The sequence below is a fragment of the Hippopotamus amphibius genome, chromosome 2 (assembly GCF_030028045.1).
Source record: "Hippopotamus amphibius kiboko isolate mHipAmp2 chromosome 2, mHipAmp2.hap2, whole genome shotgun sequence".
Taxonomy (NCBI): Eukaryota; Metazoa; Chordata; class Mammalia; order Artiodactyla; family Hippopotamidae; genus Hippopotamus; species Hippopotamus amphibius.
In genome coordinates this window covers 202,043,855-202,051,483 of record NC_080187.1, presented here as the reverse complement: position 1 = coordinate 202,051,483, position 7,629 = coordinate 202,043,855, and the positions used below count along the sequence as shown (strand labels likewise).

The following is a 7,629-nucleotide window of genomic DNA, read 5'->3' as shown; positions in this document are numbered from 1 at the left end:
TATATGACTTCCCTGGGATGCAGTGGAAGTGACACTGTTCCACTTCTGGGCCTGGCAGCTTCTACTTTTCACTCTTGAAGATCAGTAACTACCTGGCTGGAGGGAGGCCCTTGTGGATCTTCCAGCCTCATTTGAGTCTCGCTAGACAACACTAAACAGACCAGAGATGAGCTGACTCCATGAACTTTAGAATCATGAACAAATACATTGGTTGTTGTTTCTAAGATTTGGAGGTGGTTTATTTCCTAGTAATAGGTAACGGAAACAAATTAGTACGTGAATGTGGAGTGTTGCTGTAACAAAAACCTAAAATATGTGACATTGACTTTACTTCCAGACAGTAACCAAGGAAAAGACTGTTAGTGGAGGTTGGAAAATTGGTAAGGAAATTGCTATGGAAGGTTGGAGAAAAAGCAACCCAGGTTATGTACTGGTACAATGTTTAACATAACTGTTGCCTGTGGTAACATGAGTGATAGAAAATGTGCCTAATGAACTTGTGGATCTAGCCGAGGAGATTTCCAGGTAGAATGCTGAAAATGCCAGTGGTTTTCTTTTAGCCACTTATGATACAAGAAGAAAAAAAATGCACTAAATAAAGATCTGTTTGGTTTTCAGGCAGAATTCCAGCCAGTGAATGATTTGCCAACTAAGAAATGGCCTCAGGATAAAGATCAAATAACATGTGGTTATGAAATCTTTTTCTTATTTTAAGATTCCAGAAAGATTTAATGTGGTACTTTGAAGACCATCTCAGGGCTTCTAAGAATCTTAAGTGCATTATTTCAGCCTGACAAGCTCAAAGTGAAGAGAAAGATCTATTTTTAGAAAGAGTAATCAATGTGAATTTTGGAGCATGGAGTTAAGCCTCAAGATTTACAGAAATACCACAAGTTTTTGAGAAAGTTGCATTGGATATGAATTTTGGATCACAAAATGAACCTCAATAAGATTTATAGAAAATCCACAGAAGTTTAAAGATAATTGTATTAACAAAAGGACTGCCAGTTTGGACACACAAACATTTGAAAATGAAAAGAAGTTACTGGGCCTTCGAGTTTCTACTTGCATGAAGCAGATTGAGAGAGCTACTCAGCTACAAATATGGAGCTTTCTTAGGAAAAGGAACGACATCTCAGAACTTTCCTGGGGGCACAGTGGTTAACAATCTGCCTGCCAATACGGGGGACATGGGTTTGATCCCTGGTCTGGGAAGATCCCACATGCTGTGGAGCAACTAAGCCTGTGCACCACAACTACTGAGCCCACATGCCGCAACTACTGAAGCCCTTGCGCCTAGAGCCAGTGCTCCGCAACAAGAGAAGCCACGGCAATGAGAAGCCCATGCATCACAACAAAGAGTAGCCCCTGGTCGCTGCAACTAGGAAAAGCCCGTGTGCAGCAACGAAGACCCAATGCAGTCAATAAATGAATGTTTATTTAAAAAAAAAAAAAAAGTAAAGACAGTAGAATTAAGAGGCCAGAAGGCAAAGCCAAAAATTAATCACAGGATGCATTAAAGCTCAGATTGGCAAACCACAGCCCATAAAGCCTATGTAGCATGTTTTTGGATAGCCCACAAAGCTGACAGGCCTGGCAGTTGCAGCTTTTGCTTCTTGAGAACCGGCTGCCATTACTATCCTGGTGTAGAGAGGAGGACCTGGCAGATTAGAGTCCATGGGATGGAGAGGCCCAGCCTGCTCTCAGCCATTCTAGCAACCCTAGCTGAGGCACCAGACAAATGAGTGAAGTTCCTTCCCATCCTGCAACCCCAGTTGAGCTGCCCCATCCAATATCATGGAGAAGAGACAAGCTGTCCCCTCAAGTCCTGTCCATATTGCAAAATCATATGCAAATAAATGGTTTTATTTTTGTTTGAACCACTAAGTTTTGGTGGTAATTTGTTAAACTGCAATAAGGAACTTGAGTGCATTTTTAAGTCTCTGGACTGGGCAGCAGACTTTATTTGGGCTCTAGTTTCTTCATCTGTAAAAATCAAGGATTGGACAAGTTAGTCTCTTAAGGCCCCTCTCTGCTCAAACATTCTATTGGGTGAGTAATTCTATTATTCTGTAAGTTTAAGTGAGCACCTATCACTGCTAGCTAGACACAATTAGCAGTGTTGAGGTGCAGCAGATAAGGTGTGAACAAAAAGTCAAAGCTTTAGGGGCCAGAATGCACAGCAGCAGACATAATCTGCGATCTGTTGTAAATATTCTTCCAACTGTGGGGGAAAAAGAAAGAAAAAAGGATCTTTGCACTCAGAGATTCAAAAGCTCCTTTAAACTGGCAGAACTGGCCCCGCATTCCTCAGAAAGAGCAAACCATGACTTCTAATAGCTTCCTCTTTGTGAAAACACCAGTGTGAAGTTCTGTAGCAAGAAGCAGACAGACTCTGGCTATTGAACTGATCTGTGTTTGGATTTGCTGGGTGCCCTAGATAAGCAGAAGCATTCTTGTGGATACTTGGCTTTTAGGTATTCCACATGATTTGAATTAAATCTTACCTTCTGTAGAAGGCTTATTACAGCACAACCAGGAGTCAAAGGCTGTGCAACCAGCCCTGAGAAGAGAAGGGAGGCGGAATCCTGTCCACCATCGTCAGCCTGTGTTCTCCTTCTGTTCCAAAATGTTCAGGGAGTAAGCAGAAAAACACAATTTCTGGCTGTAAAGCATTCAGCCTAAATTGAAGAGCTATAAATGTAAATCAGGAATTGTATCAACAGAATTGCTTTGTTTTCCATTTGTCCTTCTGACAGTGCCTATCATGTTTCATTCTGAGTGAAAGAAATGAGTAGCAGTGAGCTCTAGGCTGAGTGTCCAGAGACCCCCATTTATGGTCTGGACTTGACTGTGAGCTTAGCAACGATGTCTTGTCCTTGCTATTTCCTGATTCCCAGGAGTGAAGTGACGCTCAACTGGAAAGTAAAAACGGACGTTAAGATAGAGGGGTGATTAAAACACCGAAGAAGCATCAGGAGAAAGAGCTACGTGAGGTGTGTGAAAGGAAGGAGTTCAAAGGTGAGAGAGAGATTTGGGATTCTTAGCAAAACTGCTCTGCTAGGTTGAGGTTTGAACACAGTATTTGCGCAATCACACACAAACCCATGTTTGCCTGCGTGTTGTCACTGCGGTTCGTGGAAGCAGAGAATGGAAGAAAGGGGAGAAACAGCAAAACCAAGCCCCGGAGCTAAGAGGCAGTTAGGAAAGAAGGAAGGGAGGAAGCTTCTTTGCTGTAACTCGAGGTTCACAGCCACCGGCCCCACCCAGCCCGGGATGGCCTGCCACAAGGACGCGCCGAGCTGCCTGACGCCCTGGCGGCCCCGCGGGTCCCAGGAGGCGCGGAGGGAAGCCGAGCAGAGCGCGCCCGGGAAAAGGGCACCTCCCCGGGCGGGAGGGGTGGGACCTCGGCTCCTGGCTTCGGCCTCCCACCCGCCACCCAACTCCCACCGTGGCTCCACGCTCGCAGCGCGCGCCGAAGCACGGGCGCACCAACCCTTTGCGGGCCAGGACCCGGCAGATCTCCCTCCCTGCGCTTGGCCGGTCAGAGGTTAAGCTAATATGTTTGCAGACGGTAACCGGGAGCTGAATGCCAACGGCCCAGCTCAGGGGAAGCACGATTTATGTTTCTTGGAACAATTCTTCCTTCCATTGCATTGACGCCTTGAAAAAAAAAAAGTGAATTAACCAAGCTCAGAGTCGACTGAAGTCTTGAAAATGTTTAACCCGGAGCCAGGGCTGAGAACTCGACGTGGCGCTAGAGAATTAAGAGGGCGTGAGGAAGAAACGAGGCCGGTAATGCGTCTCGAGGAAGCCTCGGCGGCGCTTTACCGGAGGGCAGGGCCGTGGGCGTGGGGCCGCTCCCACTGGCCCGGCCCGGGGATCGTTGCAGGGCGAGGCGTCCCCCGCGGGCGGGCGGGCGGGCTGGACGGGGAGGGTGAGTCACCCCCACTCCGGGTGCGAGCAGCCCTGGCAGGAGAAGGCGGGGCGGGGCGGGGCGGGGCGGGGCGGGCCACCGGCGCACCGCGAGGATGTGGCGGCTATAAAAGCCCCACCCAGGCCAGCCGGCTGCGCTCTACGTCTGGGTACGCTCGCTGAGCACTGCGCCCGGCCCAGGTAAGCGGGGCGCCCCACCCGCCCGCCCGCTAGGGCCCCGGGGCCGCCGCGCTGGCGGGGAGGGAGACGGCCTTGCAAAGAGCAGCTCTGGCGACGGGGACCCGGGAGGCCGTCCAGGGAGGGGGCTGGAGGGACGGACCACCCTAGGGGCTCTGCGCGGAGGGCGCCCAGTGGCGAGGGTGTCTGGACAGGAGTGAGGGGGCCGGGTGCGCCCCGGCCTGGGGGATGCAGGGCGGAAGGAGGGGGTCGGGCATCCCTCCGGTAGTGCTCGCAGGAAGCCCGACGAGGTGGCGCCGGGGCAGGGGGCGGAGGGAGGCCCTGCATTCCAGACACGCCGGGCGCGGCGGGGGGCTGGGTGTGGCCGCCCTGCGAGCCCAGGGTCGGGTGGAGAGCAGACGTGCTGCACCCTCCACGGTTAAAACGAGCGTTAACGGCCATCTAGAAAGTAATCCCCATCTGTTCCGAGTTAACTTTACTGGAAACAAACGGGCGTTTGTGGAGCTTGTGCCGACCAGCAGGAGGCGAGCCGTCGGGGGAGGATGAGGGGTGGGAGTTTCTAGCAGCAACCTCCTGCCCCAGCGAAACACAACAGAACGAAAGAACCCCCGCTCATTGTCCTTTGTCTAGATTATCTTGTAGGAGAGCAACTTCTGATTTCCGTGTATCTGGAGAGTTTCCTACTTGGTTGACCCCTTTTGCATCAGGAGGGAAGTGTTCCCCGTGGTTCTGTGGGGATAGTTGTCACTGAGTTACTAGTGCTGATGCGACACTGAGTCAGGGACAGAGGGTACAGAAAAGGGCGTGTCCCCTCGGGCCTCTCCTTGTGAGATGGGTCCCAGCGCCTGGTGTGTAGGGCTGGATTCCATCAACTCTCAGTTAAGAAGTTAGGAACGTTGTTGGGTCTTTACCAGGGACTGTAAGGTCCTGGAGTCCAGGACCCCTGTACTGATGGGTTCTGTCTAAAAGTGTGCCCTACTGTGCCTGTCCGGAACTTGGTCACTTGGAATGCAGAATGCACTGTTGCACTGAAACAATGTTACGGGAAGTGCTTAGGTTCTCAGGCTAGTCCAGAAACCCCTACCTTAACCTGCACTATATCAAAGTACTAATAATACATGCCTAAATTGGGGAATGGGAGTGGTGCGGGGGGGGGGGGGGGGCAGAGAGAAGGTGGGAGGAGGGTGAGGTAGGATATGTGGATAAAAAGAATAAATCACTGAAGTATTTTACTGGAAGTTTTCTTAGTTTTAAGGTTGGCCCTGATTAAATTATTTTAATTGGAAAATTATGGCCTTATTACCCTCTCTACTTTTCTCCGTCTTTTTCCTGCCTCCTTGGAGACCCTCCTCCGTGACATATTACAAAAGCCTGTCCATGCTTATCCAGTTCTGCTGCCTTCCTCCCTCCTTCCCACTTCGCTGCACTCATACCCAGCTAGAGACTAGCAGATTGAGTCAATGATCATTAATATTCAATATTGGGAATGGTTGGCGGTCCTGAAATCCTCAGCAACCCAGGGGAGTTGTGTTATTTAAAAAATAACAAGAACATTTTTAAACCTAAACATCTGTAATTTGTAGAATTTGAGGTTATGGAATCAAGGAGCCACATAATATAATAATCAGGCAGTGTGAAGGAAGATTTTAGATGAGGCCAGTTTCAGTGTCCTCAGTGGTCAGTGGCATTAAGACCATCCCACGTAGCACTCTCTCCTCCCTTCTGACTCCATCTGTTGTCTCAAAGCTTCAGTCAAGGCTTTCTCCAGAAGTATCTATTGCATCTGCAGTGGAAGGGTGTGACCATCAATTTAAAGTTTTTAGTTGGAGATTTATGATTGGGGGACTGCCTGGATTTTGTGACTTCCTGCAGTGCCAAATGGCTGGCCTGTTGTAAACGCCCAGGAAATATTGCTGACTCACTGGCTTTGATCAGGAGCTTGGTCTTGGACTGGCATCTCCATATTTAACATCCTGTCTTTGAGCTATTAAAAATACTGTATTGATTGATCTGCTAGCAGTCGTGGCCACTGGTTTCCTGACTAATTTCTAATTTACATAGTTTTCCTGGCAAGATAGATATCCTTCTATAATTACTATTGATTTTAAGGGTTGTAGGCTCTTCCTGCACGGTCGGGCCTAGAATCTGAGCTTTGTTCTTGGCCTTCTCTTGTGTGGGGCTGTGGGCTTGCTGAGGCATTTCTTACTAACTGAGGGTGGGTGTGTCACAGAAAGAAGTCCCAGGCTCTCCTGGGCTGCTTTAAACATCTATTCATTCCACAATATTTATTAAGCACCTACTATGCAGGTATAAGTACCTACTCACAGGTATAAGCACTGGGGATACAGCACTGAACAAAACAGACCAACCAACCAAACGAACAGACAAGAAAACCCTCTGCTCTTTAGACTTTAAATCTAGTTGGGGGGGGGGGTGGAAATAAAATAGACAAAAATAAGTGAACTGTATAGACAGTGATTGGATTTTGAACTGTACGTTTTCCCAAATTAATATTAGTTTCCAAATTTGGTTGGGACTCATTTAATCCAGCTGTTCTATAGACCTGAGCTTTATATTTAACCTGCTTTAGGGAGAGTGTTGTTTAAAGTTATCATGACTTAACCTGCCTTCTGGATTTGATTGTGAGAATAGAAATGGAAGGCTCTTTTTTTTGCATATGGGAATCCACCTCCCTCTTTCCCCTGGTGCCACGCCCTATTCTAGTTGGAGGCTACACCAGGAGGAAATTCCAGTCTTTAAAAAAAAAAATTTCCGCTCATTCACCGTCAGGTCTGTTTTTTCCTCCTCCAGTTGCCACCGGCAGTCCCCATCTACTTTGTTGAGGAGCAGGTCAGCAGTAGGGGTCAGGAGATGCCCAGGCTTGTTCTTCTCAGTGGCTGCAATGAGGTTACCTCCAAATCTCCTAGGGTTCACCCTGAAGCTTTTAAACCATCTGAGCTCAATCTTGTCAGAGAGAAGTCTGTAGCATCCAAGTGGTCTGAGTTGTACTCCCAGGCTTGGTGTGGAAAGTTCTGACTCAAGGGAGGGCTGGCACATGGAATCCTTGCCCTTTGTCTCTCTGCCACACCCAGTCTCCACAAAGCTCAGAGGAAATCAGAGTCCCAAGGCCACTTGCAAAACTTTTTGCCATAAGAAGATGTAGGTTACTTCTCCGCATTGTCCTGTGGACAGAGCTAGGACCAAGGGGCCCTGAGGGTATAAAGGTGGGGATTGGGCCGTGGGAGGAGAGTAAGAGCTGCAAATCACAATGAGAAAGAGGCTGCCCCCTGAATTAATCCACCAGGTTTTACAGAGATGTGAACAGAGGCTGGGCATTGATGCCTCCAGCTCTGAATGTATGGAAGTGGAACTGCATTTGAGATAGTTTGAGGAAGAGAAAATTGAGGAAGGAGAATGTACTGGTAAAGAGGGGGAGAAAAGATATAATGTGGAAAGACCCAGTGTTTGTAAACCCTTCAACAGTGTGAGTGAGTGCCTGAGCAGTGTGCTAGGCAG

The 7,629-nt window shown here is 48.6% G+C and overlaps 1 protein-coding gene across 1 annotated transcript in view; it reads left to right on the top strand.

The window, feature by feature from the left end:
- Window positions 1-4,019: 4,019 nt before the first annotated feature.
- Window positions 4,020-7,629, top strand: part of ANXA2 (annexin A2) — a 40,915-nt gene continuing 37,305 nt past the window's right edge. Inside the window, exon 1 of the mRNA XM_057722641.1 lies at window positions 4,020-4,116. The gene's annotated coding sequence lies outside the window, so the exon portion shown is untranslated. The remainder of the gene's footprint in view (window positions 4,117-7,629) is intronic.